At 44.0% G+C, this 20516-nt stretch overlaps 1 protein-coding gene across 1 annotated transcript in view; it reads right to left on the minus strand.

The window, feature by feature from the left end:
* Window positions 1-1195: 1195 nt before the first annotated feature.
* ALS2CL (ALS2 C-terminal like) overlaps window positions 1196-20516 on the minus strand; it is a 96752-nt gene continuing 77431 nt past the window's right edge. Inside the window, exon 27 of the transcript XR_008839756.1 lies at window positions 1196-1211. The gene's annotated coding sequence lies outside the window, so the exon portion shown is untranslated. The remainder of the gene's footprint in view (window positions 1212-20516) is intronic.

A 20516-nucleotide genomic window follows, 5' to 3' on the forward strand; every position in this document is an offset into this window, starting at 1 on the left:
TTATTATTCTGTTCATAGAAGGATCCTCAAAACTTTGGGTGGATGAACTCAGCCCTTGGCTGCTGGAGAATTTGGGAATATTGTTTAGGAATTTTTTGGCTTCGTTATTTTGGGAGAATCGGATGTGTTGAACATTTTCTTGGGAATGTGGAGATCCTGATGGAGCTTTTCCTCACAGGATTTTCCAGCTGAGTTTCTGAGCACACTGGAAGTACAAGAATTTTCCATCCCTGTCCAGGCCCTTCCTTGGACAAATCCAGGAGAATTCCTCAAAATTCAACTTCTTGTGACTTGGCTCGAGATTTTCTTTGCCCTGTTGCATTTTTTGGTCAATTCTGGGTTGTTTTTCACTTTCCTCTGGTTTAGCTTTCCTTAGCTTTTCCTTAAACTCAACATGGATTGAACATTAAAGGAATTCCCTCCTCTTTCCCAAATAATTTTTTAAGATTTTTTTTAATTTTTTAAGTTTTTTTTTTTTAAACCTCAATACAGCACAACAAGCCTGAGAGAATCCATGTGGAGGTTGGTCCAATCCTGGGAGGTGGAAAATCAAGGAAAACACATCCAGGAGAGTTCAAATAATTTGGTTTTAAGGAAATTCTGATCCATTTGAATTCCCAGAGCTGAGCTCTGTCTGTGCTGGGAAATGCTTAGAGGAAATCCATCAGAATCTCTTGGAATTGTCAGTGAATCCTGAAATTCTCCTGATGGGATGAGCTGCAGGTTTGAAGCCATCTGACTTCCCACTCATGTGGGAAAATCCAGAGGAAATTCAGATTCCCAGAAATTGATATTATCCAAGGATAAACAAATTTCCCTAATTTTTTAATTCATTCCTACGAGATTTTTGTCCCTAAAGTGCAAGAAGAGTGAGAAAAATCAAAGTTTTTTGTCTTTGAATTCCCCAAATCCTCAGATTATCCCTCTCCCCTTCCCTTCCCTGCAGAATTCCCATGGCTGGAGAATGTCCCAAAAACTGCTGGAATTTCATCATCCCAAGGCTCCTCCTCACTCAGCTTCCCATCAGAGCTTTTATTTTCTTGTGGTCAACCACTCTTCCCTGGAAATTCCCTGCAGGAAGGATTGGATTTCCTCCTGCAGGCTTTGAACTCCTGGATTAGGAGTTTCCTTTGCAGCTCCAGCACTTCCTGACAGAAGGAATTCCTTCCACAGCCCCTGGGGAAACCTTGGGATAACAAAAATGAGGGAACCTGACAGCGAGATTCCAGCTTCCCTCATCCCAGCAGCTCCCAGGTTTTGCCAAATTCCAGGCTAAATCCCGACTCCTGCCTGCAGAAAAGGCAAAATATCTTTAATTAAAGATGTTAATTGAAATTTAAATGCCTCTTCCTTTAACATTCCTATTCCTCCTGCCCTACAGAAAAGGCAAAACAGCTTTAATTAAAGATTTTAATTAAACTTTAACCACCTCTTCCTTTAACATTCATATTCCTTGATTTTTCTTGGATTTTTAGAGACCTTAAAGCCCCAAATCAGTCTCCCATCCTGAATTTCCCACAGATTCCTGGGTTGCTAAAAAATGGTCAAGTTCTGAGAGGGAAATTTATAAAACCAGAAGTTCTCCCTAACCAAAAGGAAGTTTCACCACCAGCTCTGTTCTAATATTAGGATTATTTTCTCTGCACGTGGATTTTATGGAAATCTGATTGAAAGATATTCACTGGATCCAGCCACTTCCTCATTCCTTATCCCACAAAAAAAAATCAGGAACCACTGGAATCATCTTCATGTCTTTGAGGGTGTGGGGGGGATAAACAAGAGCAGAAGAATTTGTCATGGCTTGGAAATGCCTGAGGGTAGGAATAGATGGGATTTTGGGAAGGAATTCCTGGCTGGGATGGAATTCCCAGAGCAGCTGTGGCTGCCCCTGATCCCTGGAAATGTCCAAGACCAGGTTGGATCACCCTGGGATGGTGGGACATGTCCCAGCCCATGGCAGGGATGGAATTTGCTGATCCCTAAATCCCTCCCAGCCCAATCCATCCTGGGATTCTGGCTCAGAAATCACCTGCCCTCCAAATCAATTGGGATTTATTTGCTTATCCCCAGATTTTTAGGCTTTCCCATATCCCCAGTGAATTTTTATTTATTCACCAACCCCACATCTGCCCTGCAGCGACTCCAAGAGAACTGAAGGAACCACCAAAAAAAAAAAAAAAAAAAAAGGGGGAAAAATGAGTGGTTTGTCTGGAAATTTATTGGCTCAGGGAATGAGAGTGGGTTTAACTCCACCCTGGGACTCGTGAGGAGAAATCAGAGAGAAATCAGAGCTGGGAAATAAAAAAGGGACTTTTCTACCTGTGCATTCCACAATTTCCAGCCATTCCCACCTCATCCAGGTGGATTTTATAAGGCTGGGAATGGATTTGGAGCCTCAGGTCAGGAGTTGAATTTCCATGGCTGATGGGATTTGCTGTCTGGACAGCCCTGAGGGGAATCCTCATTAAAATAACCCACACGTGGAGCTTTACAGCTCCTGGAAGGAATTCCAGCCGTCCAGCAGGATTGCTCCATGCTGGAATGGTAAATCTGCTGTGCTGTGGAGCCTTTGGAAGTCCAGCCTGAACCATTAATTAATGAATAATTAATATTCATTAATTAATGAATAATTAATGAAACACTGGGAATGTGAGGAATGTGATCCCAGCTGTCAATCCATGCTCCAAGGCTGGAAATCTCCTGGAAACTGAAGGATTTTGAGACTTTCCAAGGCTGGAAATCTCCTGGAAACTGAAGGATTTTGAGACTTTCCAAGGCTGGAAATCTCCTGGAAACTGAAGGATTTTGAGACTTTCCAAGGCTGGAAATCTCCTGGAAACTGAAGGATTTTGAGGCTTTTACACCAAGGATTCCTTTTCCAGGAAGGGAATTCCATCTGGAATGGAGCAGTGAGGAAATGCAGGATGCACAAATTTAGCACAATCTCATCTTTTAATTGCAATTAACTCTGAATTTCTCCCAGAGCAGCACTAGCAGGAGCTCTGACATTGCCAGTTAGATGATCAAACTGGTTTAAAAACAGGTTTAAAATATTCCATAAACTACAGAAAACTTGGGTTTAATCCCCATTTTTGCTTGATTTGGGCAGAAATTTGGATTCCCACACAGAGTGACCCAACATGGATCAGGTTGGAATTCATGATAAGGAATTTATGATAATAAATATTTGAAGGGAATAAGAAATGTCTGGGAAGCAGAAAAATATCCCTGAAGAGGAGAGCACAGAGATTTAGGATTTACTTTGTGGCTTCATTTTCTTATCCATGAGAGGGGGATTTTTTTCCTTAAATCCCAGTTTTTCCCACTGGAGCTGGCAGGAATTTCATCTCCAGCAATCCTGGTCAAGACAAGACTTTCAGTTGCAGCAATTGATCAAGTAGCAGGAACTCTGCCAGTTGGATAATCCAGGCTTAAAATATTCCATAAATTGCAGAAAACTTGTGTCAATCCCCATTTTCACTTAATTTGGGCAGAAATTTGGATTCCCATCTCATACAGAGAGACCCAGGATGGGTCAGGTTGGAAGTGGATAACTAATTTACTAAAAGGAATTTATGATAAGAAATATTTGAAGGGAATAAGAAAAATCTTATATAAGAAAAATATTCCTGAAGAGGAGAGCACAGGGATTTAGGATTTCCTTTCTGGCTTCATTTTCTCATCCATGAGAGGGGGATTTTTTTCCTTAAATCCCAGTTTTTCCCACCTGAGCTGGCAGGAATTTTATCTCCAGCAATCCTGATCAGTGTAGGAGTTTCAATTGCAGCAATGGATCAGGGGGGACCTTCTCACTCTCCAAAATTCCCAGACAGGAGAGTGGATCCAGGTGGGAATTGGGATCTTTTCCCAAGGAAAAAGGAACAGAATGAGAGGAAACAGCCTCAAGTTTTTCCAGAGGAGATTTAGGTTGGATATTGGGAATGATTCCTTCATGGAAAGGATTTTCCATCCCAGGGCAGTGATGGAGTCCTCACCTCTGAGAGGATTTAAAAGCCATGGGAATAAATCTCTGCCTGGTGGGACACAAAATATTTCCTATTTAAAGGCAGAACTCCCACTCCAAGATCCAGAACCTTCCTCCAAATATTCCAGGGATCCAGGTGGATCTGCTTGAACCAACTTCTAATTCCACCTTTGAAAGCAAAGCTGCTTTGCCCTCATATTTTTGTTTTCCTAATCCAGGGAATACATTTATTCCTTGGAATAAAAATGCTTAGGCACAGGCAAAAAGAAATGTTTATTTCCATAACCTTTTCCAACTTTCCAGTAGGAAAATTGAACCCAAAAAAAAAAAACCCTCTCAATTGCAATTGGTCTTTTAATTTGTTTTTGTTATTATTTTTTTTTAATTAAAAGCATCAGTTTTGGTGGTGTTTCCAAGAAAACTTTGTTACAAGGGTTTGTTCCCTAAAATGAAGGAATAAAAGAGTTGGAATTAGATTTTTGGGATTCAAAGGCTGCCCAAAATATCCCACATTTGGAACAATTCAGATTTTCTTTGTTAAGCACTTACAATTTCCTTGAGATGCTGATAGACCCGACGGGGGCAGCTCAATGCTGGCCAAAACCAGCAAAATCAGAGAGTGCTCCACGAATTCCTGGTCTCCAGAAAATGCCAGGGTTTGGATGAGAACTGGGAAGGGGGAAAAAACCTTGGGAAAACATCCTCCATGCCTGTTGGAACGTGGAATGATCCTGGTTCCCACTGCCTGTCTTTGGTCGTGGTTCATGTTCAATATTCCAGCAATTTCCATGGTTTTCATCCTCAGAATTTTGGTGGAACTATGATGTCATAACCCAGCTTTTGATCTTTGTGGAATCCTGGAATGGTTTGGATCAGAACAGACCTGAAGGGTCACAGGGCAGGGACATCTCCATGGAGATCAGGTTGCTCCAAGCCCATCCAACTTCTTCCCAGTGCTGTCCTACCAACCCACAAATACAATTCCACCCCATTATCCGTTGGAAAATTGGTCATTCCGAGTGCAAGGATTATAATTCCCCTCCTCAGGCAGAGTTTTCCCTAAAACCATTGGATTCTGGGCAGCAATGTTGGAAAACTTGGACTTCCTGTGGATTTCTTCCAGCCTGGAGAAGAGAAGCTTTGGGGTGACCTCACTGTGTTTTTTATTGATGGAGGAGACAGGAAAGATGGAAAGAGAATATTTCCAAAAGATGGAGGGACAGGACACAAGGGAATGGATTCAAACTGTCAAAGAGGAGGTTTGGATGGGATTTTGGGAAGGAATTCCTGGCTGGGAGGGTGATGGAATTCCCAGAGAAGCTGTGGCTGCCCCATCCTGGAATAGTCCACGGAGCAACCTGGGATAGTGGAAGCTGTTCCTGCCCATGGAATGGGATGATTAAAATCTCTTCTATCCCAACTCATTCCATGATTCCATGACCTTGGAGCTGGACCCCCCCCACCCAGGCAGGATTTTCCCATTTTTCCCTCCTGAGGATGGAGCACATGGCTATAAATGGATGCAAATCCTTCTGGATCCTGCAGCATGCAAACACTGGGAATGTGCTAAACCATTCCAGAGGGGACAACACACACACCCCCAAATTCCTTTCCCCAAGTGGAAATTCCTTGTTATCTCCTGGTTGGATTTGCAAACCTGGAAAAAAAAAAAAAAAAAAAAAAAAAAAAAAAAAAAAAAAAAAAAAAAAACAACAAGGAATCCTTGCAATAACAGCTATGTCATGTTTCCTGGAATATCGTCGGAAAAGGAAAACAAACACGGCCTCGCTCCGTGAATCACCGGCCATAAATCCTCACCGGGGGAAAAAACAACTCCCACGACTCAGGGAGCTCCACACAGCAGCAGAAGGGTTTGCTGATCCCTCTCTGATCTCCCACTGGGATGAATATCCTGCTTTTCCATGCTGGGATAAAGCTACAGATGGATAAAGCAAAGGCAAACTACATCCTCCTCCACTTTTTGAAGTGGGATGAAGTCTGACATTCAAATGTTTGTTCTGGGTTTAAAACTCACTTAAAGGGTTCAAAACTCACTTTAATGGGTTCTTTTTCCTTTTCTCCCACTTTTTTTTTTCCCCCTTTTTTTTTTGAAGTTGCTTGCCTTGGGAGGGAGATGGCAACTCCCCCAAAATCCCATGAAGGTGCCACTCCTGGAGTCCCAAAATCCCATTTATTCCTTTGAAAAATATCAAGGATCAGATCTCAGTGGGTGAAAATAAACTGAGCCCAGCAGAAGCTCTGCTGAGCTGTGTTCCCAAAGCCTCCAAACACACAGGGAGCAGCATCTCCCAGCTCCTGAGGGATTTGGGAAGAGAATTATGGAGTCCTGGAATGGTTTGGTTGGAAGGGATCTCAAAGATCAGCTCGTTCCAATCCCCAGGACGGGAACACAGCTGGAACCAAGAGTGGGAATTTTACTTGAATCTCATGTTCTGCATTAGAAAAAAAATAAGGAATTATGGAATATCCTGAGTGACCCACAAGGATCATCCAGTGCAGCTCCTGATCCTGCACAGACACCCCAAAATCCCACCTTGGGCATCCTGGGAGTGATGTCCAAACATTCCTGAGCTCTGGCAGCCTTGGGAATGTGCCGGTTCCCTGGGGAGCCTGGGCAGTGCCATCTATTCCTAAATCCAACCTAAACCTTCCCTGACACAGCTCCATAAATTTGAGGGAGTATTTTATTAAATCATTCCAAGCTTGTAAGACCCCCAAGGAGATTTTTCATCCTGATGGAAAGTGGAACCTGTCCAAGGTGGGAATTTTTCTGGAGCACCACAAGGATTATTCTGGTTTTCCAGTTTGGCCTTGGATTCATTCTGCCTGAGTCAGGACAAACCTGGATAATTATCCAGGGAATTGCATCCCTAAAACTCTTCACCTGGCATGGATGGATAAAGAAAAAAAAAATCCTCACAATGAGGAATTCCCCAGAGAAACTTCTACCTGGAGGGATTTTTGGGAATATCGGTGTCTTTATCCAACACCTGCGCAGCCGAACGCGGCGCGGAGCCGGAGCTGAGGAAATTCCGGGAGGCTCCACATCCCTGCTGACATCCGACGGCCTCTGAAGCCATTCCAGCAGGTTGGAGGGGTCCCGGAGGCGGGGATGGCTCTCCAGAGGGATGGCAGATCCCTATCTCCCTCCTTCAGAGGCACGAATTGTTCACCTGGCTACCGGCAACAATGGAGGCTTTGAGGCCGCCGGTGACCAAGGCATGGAAAAAATTCCTTCCCGGACACTTCCCTCCTTTATATCCGTGCCAATCATCCCTCTGCTGTCAGCAGGGAATGTTATCAGCCTCCAGCGAGGCATCAGACACAGACTGAGGGATCCCTAATCCCGCCCTGCCCTTCCCAGCCGCATGAAAGGGGAAGAGAAAAAGCCTGGGAAAGGCGGGCACAGGAATTTGGGAGCAGGGAATCAGGGATGTGTGGATGTTGCCTCTTTTTGGCTGCTGCCCGTCAGTTTTGCTCATCTTTGTTATTTATTTCTTAACAAATTCCATCCTGGCCTGGAGTTTTGGGGGAATGTTCCATCACAACTGGCTCCCAATGGGAAATTGGGGATTGGGATTCTGGGGTTTTGAGTTGGGAATGCACCTCTTCCTGTGACAGAAAAAATAATAATTAAAAATATCTATTTTTTAATTAAGAGAAATACATAATTTGGGAGCAGGGAATCAGGGATGTGTGGATGTTGCCTCTCTTTGGCTGCTGCCAGCCAGTTTTTCTCATATTTGTTATTTATTTCTTGGTTAACAAATTCCATTCTGCCCTGGAGTTTTGGGGGAATGTTCCATCACAACTGGCTCCCAGTGGGAAATTGGGGATTGGGATTCTGAGGTTTTGAGTTGGGAATGCATCTCTTCCTGTGAGAGGGAAAGTAATAATTTAAAAAATCTATTTTTTAACAAATAAGAGAAATACATAATGGGAATGTTTTTATAGGACCATGGAATGCTTTGGGGTGGAAGGGATCTTCAAATCATCTAATTCCATGGAAAGGAACCTTCCTCTATCCCAGGTTGCTCCAAGCCTCATCCAACTTGGCTTTTGTTCTGGATCTTGACTGACCCAGTGAAAATTCCAACATTCCTCTACCTCTCCCTGCTCTGAGTGGAAGGTTGGATTAGAGATTTCCCAGGAAAAATTCCAGCCAGCACATCCATATTCCTTTAGCTCTGGTGTTTATCAGTTGTAAAGGAAACTTGGGAGACATCAGGATGAATCTCCATTCCTTATGTTCAGTTGTTTTAAATTATTAAGTTTCTGTTTAATCACTTAATATTTTACCAAGGCAAAATCCATTGGAAATATCCCTTCCTGTTTTTTTTGCTTTTTCTTCTTCCTCTCTGATCCTCATTCTTCTTTTCCAGTTATATTCCAAACCACAAAAAATGTAAAAAAGGACCAAAAAACACTCCCAAAAACAAACAAACAAAAAACCAAAAAAACCCTAACAAAACAAAAAGAAAAAAGAAAACAAAACAAAAACCAAACAACAAAAATGCTTCAAAATGCTTCAATTATTTTTTTTTATAAATCATCACTGGTGGGACAAATCAGGATCTGCAGATTGCTTTAAAAATAGGAAAGGAGGTTAAAAATAAAGGTTCTTCCAAACATGGACATTTTAGTGGAAGAAATTGGGAATATGAATCTTGCAATTAATATTTTCAACAACTTGGTGAACTTTTTGTAGCTGAATCACCCCCAGGATTTATGAAGACAAAGATCCAGGAGTTCTACCTGATATTCCAGTTGCTTTTCCATGCCATTGGAAGTGAAGCTCAGGATGCCCAGCTGGAAGTGAGCTGAAGCATTTTCTGTGCACAAAAAGCTCATTTTTGCTTAATTTTAAATTAAACTAAGCCTAATTTTTAATTAATTTTAAATTAAGCTTAGAAATGAATAAGTGTGAACAGAATTCCAGGATGATTTGGGCTGGAAAAACTTTAGGATCATCCCATTCCATAGGCAGAGACACATTCTGCTAAAACCAGTTTTAATTAAAACCCACCCTCCAGGTTGTTAATTTCTTTGATTTCCCTTTTCCCATGGAAAATCCCAAAGAGTGGAATTCTTCCCTTGCTGGATTGTGTGCAGGGGAAACATCTGAAGGGAATGAGATGAAGGAAGGGGCTGGAAGTGGAGCTGGATCAGCTCCTGATTCGTCCTCCTCACACCTCAGTGTCACACAACAAAAATCCCACTGTTTCACATCCCCCTGATTCCTTGGCTTCCTGCTGTTTATATTCCACAGGATTCATTCCAAGAGTGGGGGTGGTGGTGTTGGGAGATGGAATTGCTCTGTTTTTCAGGAGCAGAACTCTCAGAGTGTAATTTACAGCTGCGTAATTAAGCTCCAAATTTCGGGGATGTTTTTAAAAGGAAGCCAACGATGTGGGATCTGATTTGGGATGTGCAGCGGATGAGAACCAGAATCCCAAAATTCTGGGCAGAAATCCCAGAAGAGGTCACTAGAAAGGGGTTTCCTATCCCAGAGCAGGGGTGAGTATTCCCAGTGAGCTCCCAGGACGATCCAGGGGATGGACACAATCCCAGAGTTCCATGGAGGAAAGCAATTTTCCTTAAGAAAATCAATCCCAGGAATGCTGTAAGGTCTGATAGTGACAGCTGGTTCATCCCACGATCCCGTGATCTTCTGAGGTGGATTTGGGAATATTCATCTCCTGGAGGTCTCTCTATTAAGCACAAGGAAGGATCAACAATTTATTGTAGAATCCCAGAATTCCAGAATGGTTGGGGTTGGAAGAGACCTTAAGGATCATCTTTTCCCATTCCATGAACAGGGATTTCCCTATCCCAAATTGTTCCAACCTGGCCTTGGACACTTCCAGCGATTCCAGGAACTAAATGATCCTTAAATCCCTTCCAACCCAACCCAACCCATTCCATGATTCCATGATTCCATGATTCCATGATTCGTTGATAACCCCCCTCCCCAAAACAGGAACAAGACAAAGGAAAATTTTAAAATCCTCATGAAAAAAAAGCAGATTCACAGGATCATTTCAGGTGGAAAATACTTCCAGGTTGATGGAATCCAACCTGTGACTGAAGATGGATGAGAACATGGAGATCACAGAATCATGGATTATGGGATCATTTCAGCTGGAAAAGTCTTCCAGGATGATGGAATCCAACCTGTGACTGAAGATGGATGAGAACATGGAGAAGTTGAATGAGGAATTTGAGGAAATCACAGGATCATTTTGGTTGGAAAAGACCTTCAGGATCATCGAGTTCAGCCTGTGATAAAGATGGCTGAGAACATGGAGAAGGTGGATGAGAACATGGAGCAGATCACAGAATCATGGATCATGGGATCATTTCAGCTGGAAAAGACTTCCAGGATCATGGAGTCCAACCTGTGACCAAGGATGGATGAGAACATGGAGAAGGTGGATGAGAACATGGAAAAGATGGATGAGAACATGGAGATCACAGAATCATGGATTATGGGATCATTTCAGCTGGAAAAGACTTCCAGGATCATGGAATCCAACCTGTGACTGAAGATGGATGAGAACGTGGAGAAGGTGAATGAGGAGTTTGAGGAAATCACAGGATCATTTTGGTTGGAAAAGACCTTCAGGATCATCGAGTTCAGCCTGTGATAAAGATGGCTGAGAACATGGAGAAGGTGGATGAGAACATGGAAAAGGTGGATGAGAACCTGGAGAAGATGGATGAGAACATGGAGGAGATCACAGAATCATGGATCATGGGATCATTGCAGCTGGAAAAGACTTCCAGGATCATGGAGCCCAACCTGTGACCAAGGATGGCTGAGAACATGGAGAAGGTGGCTGAGAACATGGAAAAACTTGTTCTTGTGCTACCAAACCCAATCTTGGTGTCACTCCCACATTCCAAGATCATGGAGATGCCTTTCCAGAACATTCCCCCAGACAGGATCAGTTTCCAACCAGGAAATTTGATTCCCAGCACTGCCAGTTTGAGTGAGCCCCTCCAAAGCCACCCAGGTGTCCCTGCTCCAAATGTCAGAGGAATTTGGACACTGGCTGCAGGAAAAGTCACTCTGGGATCCCTGCTGCTCTTCACTGGATTGGGAAGGTGCTATCCCAGGATTTTGGCCAGGTCCCAGCTGGGTGTGGATCTACCTGGAGATAAAGGGAAGTGTCTGCTGTCTTTGGGAAAGATAAACATGGAATTCCTGCCAGTGATCTCATTCCCATGTGCTTGAGGTCTGTCATGGAATATCCTGAGTGGGAAGGGACCCACAAGATCATCCAGAACACCCCAAAAATCCCACCCTGGGCATCCCTGGGAGTGTTATCCAAACACTCTTGGAGGAGCCTTGGGGCTGTGCCCATTCCTGGGGAGCCTGGGCAGTGCCCAGCACCCTCTGGGGAAAGAACCTTTCCCAAAATCTGGAGCTAAAGGGAAATACCTGTTGTCTTTGGGAAAAGCCTGAAAATTCCTGTCAGTGGCCTCATTCCCATGTGTTTGAGGCCTGTCAGAGAATCATGGAATATCTTGAGTGGGAAGGGACCCAGAAGGATCATCCCAAAAATTCCACCCTGGGCATCCCTGGGACCATTATCCAAACGCTCCTGGAGCAGCCTTGGGAATGTCCCCTTTCCCTGGGGAGCCTGGGCAGTGCCCAGCACCCACTGGGGGAAGAGCCTTTCCCAAAAACCCAACCTAAATCCAGCACAGTTTGTAACAAAATGTGGGACCTGGATTCTGGCTGGGATGCACGGATTGTCTCCAAGGAGTTTGGATCCTGTTCCTCCAGGCTGGTAATGGATGGTTGGAGCTGCTGCTCCCCAGGGTTGGCTCTTCCAGGGACAAGTGGCTCCTGGAATTTTGTCACCAGGCCACTGGGGCCAGCAGGGTTCAGCTGAGGGATGTTTGCCACCACCTGGAGAAGGAAATTCCTCTCATCCTTCCTTTGTCCAGGGAAAACTGTGCAGGGAGTGACAACCTGGTGATTCCCTTCTCCTTGGCAATTCCAGGCACTGGGAAAGACTCAAAGGAAAAGAAGAAAACTGAAGGAAAATCAGAAAACTCAGAGGGAGCCCAGAGGAAGAGGCAGCCACGTTCTTCCCACTCAGTGTGTGAACAAGTCTGCCTTGGATAACGATTCCATTTGCCTCCTGCATCCAGCACATCCCAATTCCAAGCCCTTCCCAACTGCAGGAATGTGCTGTGATCCTCTTTAGGACCAATCAGAGATGGAAACAAAACCAAGATCCCATTTCCCAAGGGATGGGGATGTATCTTTGGAAAAGCTCCTGAGATCAGTCGGACAGCCAGAGTCAAGGATCAGGAGCTGGAATCCCCAGGGAATTCCTGCAGGAGTGAACTCACAGGCTGTAAAGCAGCAAGTGCTCAAGGCCAGACCCCATAAATCCCCTAAATGAGATGCTGGTGACATTATAGACCCGGGTTGTTGGTTTTTCCAGCTGAGCTGCAGACCACAGCCAGTGATTTATATTCCAGGAGTTGGGGTGGGGGGAAAGGGAGAGCGGGATGGGGGAAGGGGAAAAGGGGAAGCTGATGGTGTTTAAATTAATTAATTATTAATTAATTAATTTCTTCAGGAAGGAGGAGAAGGAAAGAGTGACTTGATCTTGGTGTTGGGAAGTGAAAATTGCAAATTGGGGGTGAGGGGGAAAAAGGAGAAAAGGAGCTAAAAATCCTCTTTTCAAGGGGCATCCAAAGGGGAGAGAGACACCAGCTCCTGTGGGAGGGGTAGAGCACAAACCCTGGGAAGAAGAATGGAAAAGGAATGGGAACACGTGTGAAAGGCTGGGAAATTTGGGATTGTCCAAACTGGAAAAGACTCCAGGGAGAGCTCAGAGCCCCTTGCAGGGCCTGAAGGGATCCAGGAGAGCTGGAGAGGGACTGGGGACAAGGGATGGAGGGACAGGACACAGGGAATGGCTCCCACTGCCAGAGGGATGGATGGGATATTGGGAATTGGGAATTCCCAGAGCAGCTGTGGCTGCCCCTGGATCCCTGGAATGTCCAAGGCCAGGCTGGAAGGAACTTGGAGCAGCCTGGGATGGTGGGAGGTGTCATGGCAGGGGTGGAATGGGATGAGCTTGAAGTTCCTTCCAACTCCTGCTCCTTATCCCAAAACCTGGGAACAGTGGGGACATGGAGAAGGTTCTGGAAGGGGAACAAACCCCCCCATGGTTTAACTTGACCACAAAACCAAACCCTTATTAAAAACAACTGTTTGAGAAAAACTCCAAAAATCCACCCAATCCCTTTCTCCTGGATTTGATGGACAAGAAAAGACTTGGATGATCTTGGAGCTTTTCCAACCTTAGGATTGGATTTTAGGATGGATGGGTTGTATCCATGGATTCCACTCATCCTGAGGCTCCACTGACATGGAAAAAACCAGATTATTAGGAAAATGTAAATGTCTTTATTTAATCCAATCAATTCCCTGCTGGAATTCTGATCCTGACAGTTGCACATAGAGAAAATACATTTTGGAATATAATGGAAAATATACTTAGGAGTATTATGGAAAATATATTTAGGAATAGTATGGAAAAATATCCATAGGAATATTCTGAAAAATATTTATTTCTGTCCTCTGATACACACAGAGAAATGGAACAAGAAAATGGCCAAACCAGAGCCAAAAATCATTGAGATTTCCTCATGGAATTCCCAGAAACTCCTAAATTTTTTTTTTTTTAAATCCAAGGAATTGTCCTTGTGACTGAAATCTGCCTGGATAACGAGGAAGAACCAACAGAATTTGAAAGGTTTTTTTTTTTTCCTTGATGGACAGAGAATAGGGAACAGCATTTAAATGAAAGGAAATCTTTCCCTCCTGGCTTTTTGTAAATGTCCCAAGGGAACATTTTGCCCTGGTTTGAAGGATTCTGAACAATTTTGGGTTGGGTTTTCCAGGGATACCAATCCATAGAAGTAATTAGGTGGGATCCTGCTCTGGGAATGCCTCCAGCTGGAATTCTGGGCTGTGTCCTGCACCAAGTCCAGAGTCAACGGATTCTGGAGATGCAGGAGGAAGCATTGGTTTTTTATGAGGTGAAATATTTAATCTCAGGGTTTAAACAGGAAATATCATTTTTAAAATGGCTTTTTAATTGTTATTTATCCAATTATTTATAGTTCATTTCACCAGGAAAAAGTTTATCCTCGTTGTGAGCAACTAAAATATTCCTGGGATGTCACCTGTGTCCCCATTTTCCTCCTTTCCCTTCTTTGTTTCTTACCTTGGATCTTCTTTTTAGGTTCTTCTTTTTAGGATCTTCCCCTCACTGTAGCAATCCAAGGATTTCCATATGGATTTCATGCATTTTCCAATCATTCCATCCACCAGAATCACCAGTGCCTTTCCTCCACCAGAGTTTTCCAGGGATTTCAAGCTCAAGTTTGGATAAGACACCAGTGGAAATGAGGAGGGATGGAATTACAGGGAGAAGGTTTCAGGGTCTCCCCAAATTTCAGGAATCAAGACAGGAATTTTTAAAGTTGATCCCAGTATGAAAAAATAAAAATATTTTGGTTTTATATTTATATATTTATATGAAGAAATTTTATATTATAAATTTATATAAATATAATCTTATATATTTACATAATAGGCTGTAAAAATATAAATCCAGAGGGATGGATCCCTATGGGATTTGGGAGAGAAATTCAGGAATGGGATAGGGAAAAGTGCTGCTGGTGCCGGTGGAAGGTGCTGGTGTTTTCACAGCTGGAGAAGCAGGATGCTCCCACTTTCCCTGGCCTTGAGGCATCACTCAGATTCAATAATTCCACAGCTGCTCTGGAGGGCCCACGAGACTCTCCTGAGATCCACCTTTGCTGCCAGAGTTGGACTTTTCCAGAACTTCAAAGCAAAGAAAAGGGTTTTCCTGCTACAGGAAATCTCCTCCTGAGAGGATATTTAGGGAAAGAAAGTGGGAATGTTGAGCACTTTTCTGAGGATAATATTCCCATCTCACCCCCCCTTCTCACTCCAAGGGAGTGCTAATTCTCACTTTTTGGAATTCTTGAGCATGATATTCCCATCTCATCCCCCACTTCTCACTCCAAGGCAAAGCTAATTCAAACACTTTGGAATTCCTGAGCACAGTATTCCCATCCCATCCCATCCCATCCCATCCCATCCCATCCCCTGCCTGCTCCAAAGCAGAGCTAATTCCAACATTTTGGAATTCCTGAGCATGATATTCCCATCTCATCCCACATTCTCACTCCAAGGCAGTTCTAATTCCCACATTTTATGCTTCCTGAGCACAATATTCCCATCTCATCCCCTGCTTGCTCCAAGGCAGAGCTAATTCCCAATTTTATATTTTCTGAGCACAATATTCCCATCTCATCTCACCTTCTCACTCCAAGGCAGAGCTAATTCCCACATTTTGGAATTCCTGAACACAATATCCCCATCTCATTCCCCTCTTGCTCCAAGGCAGAGCTAATTCCCAAATCCTGGAATTCCTGAGCACAATATTCCCATTTCACCCCCCCCACTTGCTCCAAGGCTAATTCCCACATTCTGGGATTTCCAAGCACAATTCCCATCTCATCCCCCTCTCGTTCCAAGATTAATTCCCACATCCAGGAATATGAGATCAATTATTTGTGAAATGCTCCAGGTGAGTTCCCACTTGCAATGAGCTCGATGTCACCTGAGGCTGCTCCTGCTATTCCCAACTTTTATCCATCCAGGCATTGCACTGGCCTTTGGAGGAGCTGGGGTAATTCCACACAAATCCTTGGGAAACACTGACCCCTTCTGGGAATCAGCACCAGCAGCTGAATCTGGAAAAAAAAATAAATTCTGGGCAGCAAACCCTCAGCACTGGCCATGAAACCTTTCCAAGGAATTTTCTGGAGATGTTTTCCTAAGATTGTTTTTTCCTATTTTCTTCCACCAGTTAATTTCATAGTCTGCCTCACACTCCTGGATTTTTAAGTTCAGTGACGCTCCCTTAAATTATCCAGTTCTGCATCATCCTCCAGCTCCTCCTTCCTGTTCTTCCCTAATATTCCAGCCTTTTTCCTGGTGGTTTTGGGCAATAATCCCACATATCCCATAGGATTTTCCCCAGTTCCAGTCTCCAGGACAGCCAGATCTGGGATAGTGCTGTGGGATTTGTGTGGGATCATTGACCACCCCAATGATTGGGAATTGTCCTTTCCAAACTCTGGGGACATTCCCATGGATCAGGCTGAGCAGGAGCAGCATTTGCAGTTTAGATCCATCTCCTGGATTACTGGGCAGATATTTAGGAATATTAGTTGTCCTGCAGAGGATCCCTAAGCAGGGATTTTAGGAGAGACTCAGCTTCTATATGGATTTGCCTTTTTCAGGATCAACCACCAAAATCATGGAATTTTAGGATAATTTAGTTTGGAAAAGATCCTTCAAATCCTCAATTCAACATTCCCAAGTGCCTGAAGGATATTTGGGAATCCAAGTGTCCCTGACCCTCCAGAACCACCAGATTTTTTTCTCTCTAATATAATGAGGAGAAAATTCCAAGTGCTGTGTAAATTTCCAGGCATGACTTGGATGATTTTCTCACTTCAAGGGTTTTAAGATCCCAAATTTGATGTTTCATTGTCCCTTTTTGGACACAAACTCAAAGCTTTTCCTTTTTCATTTCCCCATTTTATTTGTGGCGTCAAGTGCGAGTGGTGGTTCCAGAATATTCCCTGACTCAGGGATTTCACTCCTTATCCCAGAATTACCAAATCCCAGGATGGTTTGGGTTGGAAGGATCATCTCATTCCAGCCCTGACACCTTCCACTGTCCCAGGCTGCTCCAACCCAGCCTTGGACACTTCCAGGGATCCAGAGCAGCCACAGCTTCTCCAGGGCCTCACAGGGAGGAATTTCCTCCTAACTTCCCACCTAAATCTTCCTTCTTTTAATTTAAAACCATCCCCATTTTTCCTGTCACCACCTGCCTGTGTAAAAAATTCCTCTCCCTCTTTTTTTACAGGCACAGATCTCCCTGGAGATTCCTAATTCCATCTGTTCCCTCCAGCTCTGCAATCCATCGAGATCCTTAAATCCAACTGGGATTTTTGGCTGAATGAGGAACTGGAATCAAAAATCAGAGACAGGGAGGACTTTGCAGTTGATCCAAGAGGATTTGGAACAGCCCAGGATCATCTCCATGATCCCTCCAGGAGCACAGGGAATTCCAGTGGCATTGGGCAAAGCCCCTCAGAGGTTGCAGGTGATGGGATGGGATAAATGGAATGCAGTTTTTCCCTGTATGGAAAAAAAACCTCCATGAAAAGCTGATTTTTCCACATTATTGATATGAAACTCCCAGAAGTTAATTAAAATTAAAGGTAATTAAAGCCAGATGCAAGAAAGGATTTTTATTCCCCAAACTCCCAGGGAGAGCAGCGAGTCCAGGTGAATGGGAACATTCCCAGAGATTTTCTGGGATCATTAGTGGGGCTGCAGGGCCACAGCCACAAACTGGGAGCAGGTTCTGATGATGTGCACGGCCTTTAACTCCTCTGGAAGGTAATGGGAGCTGTAAATCTCAGCATTCCTGGGAATGCCAGGGGGATCCAGCCAGCAGCCTGGGAAGAGGGGGATTCATCCACCCTGGAAGACCTGAGCCTCATGAAATGGGAATTATGTGCAGGAATATGAGGGCAGAAAATTCAGATTCCTGTCTGAAGAGTGTTGGTGGGAACCTTGAGGAACAGCACAGAATTCCAGGGATTTGCACCTCCCAGAGCAGAGCCTGGAGTTTTGTATCTCCAATCCCTGAACGTGCCCACAGCTGTTTCCTTTCCTTCCTGGATATTCCAAGTGTTCCAGAGAGGAGATGGGATGTTCATAAGGAACCACAGTACTGGGCTGGCCTGGGGTGATCCAGGTAGGAAATCCATGTCTGGAATGACCTCTCCATGCAGTGATTCCCTTCCAGGTATGTGAAGATCCAGGTTTGGAATGACCTCCATGTGCAATGATTCCCATTCCAGGTTTGTGGTGATCCAAGTGTGAAATCCATGTCTGGAATGACCTCCATGTGTAATGATTCCTTTTCCAGATCTTGGTCATCCAGGCAGGAAATCCAAGGCTGGAATAACTTTCATGTGCAATGATTCCTTTTCCTGGTCTGTGGTGACCCAGGTGTGAAATCCAAGTTTGGATTGACCTCTCCATGCAATGATTCCCATTCCAGGTATGTGATGATCCAGGTGTGAAACCCATGTCTGGAATGACCTTTGTGTGCAATGATTCCCATTCCAAGTCTTGGTCATCCAGGTAGGAAATCCAAGTCTGGATTGAACTCTCCATGCAGTGATCCTCTTCCAGGTCTGTGAAGATCCAGGTGTGAAATCCAAGGCTGGAATGACTTCTCTATGTAATGATTCCCATTCCAGGTTTGTGGTGATCCAGGTGTCAAATCCATGTCTGGAATGACCTTTGTGTGCATTCCCTTTCCAGATCTTGGTCATCCAGGTGTGAAATCCTTGGCTGGGACAGTCTCCATATACAGTGATTCCTGTTCCATGTCTGATCCAGGTATCAAACCCATGCTTGGAATGACCTCCATGTGCAATGATTCCCTTTCCTGGTCTGTGGTGACCCAGGTGTGAAATCCAAGTCTGGAATGACCTCTCCATGCAGTGATCTCCTTCCAGGTATGTGAAGATCCAGGTGTCAAACCCATGCTTGGAATGACCTCCATGTGCAATGATTCCCATTCCAGGTTTGTGGTGATCCAGGTGTCAAATCCATGTCTGGAATGACCTCCATGTGCAATGATTCCCTTTCCAGATCTTGGTCATCCAGGCAGGAAATCCTTGGTTGGGGTGGTCTCCATGTGCAATGATTCCTGTTCCAGGTCTGATCCAGGTATCAAACCCATGTTTGGAATGACCTCCATGTGCAATGATTCCCATTCCAGGTCTTGGTCATCCAGGCAGGAAATCCAAGGCTGGAATAACTTTCATGTGCAGTGATTCCCTTCCAGGTCTGTGGTGACCCAGGTGTGAAATCCATGTCTGGAATGACCTTTGTGTGCAAAATTTCCTTTCCAGATCTTGGTCATCCAGGCAGGAAATCCTTGGTTGGGATGGTCTCCATGTGCAATGATTCCTGTTCCAGGTCTGTGGTGACCCAGGTGTGAAATACAAAGGTTGGAATGACTTCTCCATATACAGTGATCTCCTTCCAGGTGTGTGGTGATCCAGGTGTCAAATCCTTGGCTGGGACAGTCTCCATGTGCAATGATTCCAGGTCTTGGTCATCCAGGCAGGAAATCCAAGTCTGGAATGACTTCTCCATGAAGTGATCCCATTCCAGGTCTTGGTGATCCAGGTAGGAAATCCTTGGCTGGGACTTTGGTCTCCATGTGCAATGATTCCCTTTCCAGATGTTGGTCATCCATGCCTGGAATGATTTTCATGGGCAATGATTCAAATTCCAGGTCTGTGGTGATCCAGGTAGGAAATCCAAGTCTGGAATGATCTCCATGTGCAATGATTCCCATCCCAGGTCTTGGTGATCCAGCCTCAACCTCCCTGACTTCAAATTAGGGCTGCTCATCTTCTCTGGGAGAGGATGGATCATGAAAATTAATTAAAATATGCTTTTTTTCCCCCTAATATTAATTAATATTTTCCTAATGTTAAATTAAACTGCTCAGGGATGAAAACTAGGAAGCAACCAGGAGTTGGGAATTGTTCACGGAGACATCCCACTCTCCCCAAGCTATTTGGGCTTAAATCTATTTTAATTCTTGAAAATCCCTCTTTTAAAAGCTAATTTCAGATCAAATTAATTGGGTTAATTTATGCAGCTAAGCTTGGCTCACTTAGGAGCAGCTTAAAGATGAGTTTTCCAATCTATCCACTGGGTTGGACACTGGGATTTCCATTTGCCTTTTCCACTTTATCCATATTCCCTACCAAACAGAGTGAATTATTTTCCATGAAAACCCCAGACACAGAGGGTCAGTCTTGATAAACTTTAAATTTCTACATTTTTTTCAAGGAGTAATAAACCCTCTTTTTTGCTCTGGTTTTTTTTTGTTTTTGTTTTTGTTTGTTTTTTGGTTTTTTTTTAATATTCCCAGAATATTCCCATGGACAGGAATGCTTTTGTGAAGTTTTGATGATTTCCAAGCTCCCTCTGTTTGCAGGATAAATAGATAATTTTTTTTTTCATGCTCCTTCCTGGCTCCCATTGGAATTGTTTTGCTTCCTGCAAAGCTCAAGGCTTTTTCTCTCAGAGTTTTAATCCTCTTTTATAAAGTTTTGGATGTTTTCACATTCCAGGAGTTGCACCATTATTTCCTCCTTGGAGAACAAGCCACGCTTTCCCTTTTTGGACACTGCCAGTGCCAACACTGGAATCTTTCCTGCTGAGAAAGCAGCCAGGATTTGGGATTTGGAGACAGGAGCATCAGGTACTGCAAGGATGAGATTTGTGAGTGGATAAATTCCACTAAAATTCCGTTTCTTGCAATGC

Source organism: Oenanthe melanoleuca, chromosome 2 (assembly GCF_029582105.1).
Source record: "Oenanthe melanoleuca isolate GR-GAL-2019-014 chromosome 2, OMel1.0, whole genome shotgun sequence".
Classification (NCBI taxonomy): domain Eukaryota; kingdom Metazoa; phylum Chordata; class Aves; order Passeriformes; family Muscicapidae; genus Oenanthe; species Oenanthe melanoleuca.